At 62.0% G+C, this 1,274-nt stretch overlaps 1 pseudogene; it reads right to left on the bottom strand.

The window, feature by feature from the left end:
• ACA1_210920 overlaps nt 1-955 on the bottom strand; it is a 1,792-nt pseudogene extending 837 nt beyond the window's left edge.
• Between the last annotated feature and the right edge of the window lie 319 nt (nt 956-1,274).

Below are 1,274 nucleotides of genomic sequence, written 5' to 3'. Positions count from 1 at the left end.
ACGCGTTGACGTGGCGGCTCAGTACGTTTACGGCGAAGGCGATGTCGGGTCGCGTCGCCAAGGCGATGTAGCTGAGGCGTCCAACTACGGATCGGTACGGGAGTTTGGTGTCGTCGTCGCTTGTTCTGTCGATCGTCGGGAGTCGCTGGCTGGCGTCCATTGGCGTGTAGATCGGTTTCGCGCTGGCCAGGCCGAAGTCGTGGATGATCTCGTGGATCTTTCCTGCCTGTCGAATGTAGATCGCCCCGTTGCCTTGATCGCGTAGAATCTCGAGTCCAAGAACTGAGGTGGCTTTCCCCAGGTCTTTCATGCGGAAGCCCTGGTGGAGCAGGTCCTTGATGTCGTCGATCTGCTCGTCAGGCGCGATGATTGTGCAGTCGTCGACGTAGACAGCGATGAAGGCGGTCTTGTTGTTCCGGGTGCGCACGTAGATGCACGGGTCGATCTGGGTCGGCTTGAAGTCGTGCCTTTTTAGATAGGCGTCGATCGTCCGGTTCCACTCCAACGGCGCTTGTTTCAGGCCGTAGAGGCTCTTCTGCAGGCGGCATACGTAGTCCGGATGGTCGCGGTCCTCGAAGCCTTCAGGCTGTTCGACGTAGATCTCCTCCGTGAGCTCCGCGTTCAGGAACGCGTTGTCTACGTCCATCTGGTGGATGGCGAGGCCGAGGTTGGCGGCGATGGCGAGGAGGAGTCGGAGATTCTCGAGGCGGATGACGGGTGAGAACGTCTCGTCGAAGTCGATCCCGAAGAGCTGGGAGTATCCTTTCGCGACCCAGCGTGCTTTAAGCCGATCGATGAGGCCGTTGGCCTTGCGTTTTACTTTGAATAGCCAACGCGCGCCGATTGCCGTCCGGCCTTTAGGAAGGCGGACAAGCCGGAACGTCCCGTTCCTGGTGATCGCGTTGATCTCCTCGGTCATGGCTTCCAGCCATAGGTGCGCCTCTGGGCTGGCCATGGCTTCGCGGTACGAGTTCGGCGTGCTGATCGGCGTGGACTTGAGATCTGCAGCTGCAAACGCTCGGTAGTCGCGGTTGTAGATGTTTTTATTGGGTCGGCGAGTTCGGACTGGCGGCTTCTTCGGCGAGGGCCACGGTCTTGGGCGCTTGGCAGGCGGTCGTGGTGCTGGCTCGTTGTCTTCGTCGTCGGCTGGCTCGGTGTTGGTGATGATCTGCGACGTCGCAGGCGGCGTGGTCGGCGGCGACGCGGGCGGCGTGGTCGGCGGCGACACGGGCGGCGTGGTCGGCGGCGACGCGGGCGGCGTGGTCGGCGGCGAC

Source organism: Acanthamoeba castellanii, assembly GCF_000313135.1.
Source record: "Acanthamoeba castellanii str. Neff unplaced genomic scaffold scf7180000084758, whole genome shotgun sequence".
NCBI classification, from domain to species: domain Eukaryota; phylum Discosea; order Longamoebia; family Acanthamoebidae; genus Acanthamoeba; species Acanthamoeba castellanii.
This window is presented reverse-complemented; position numbering and strand designations above follow the sequence as displayed.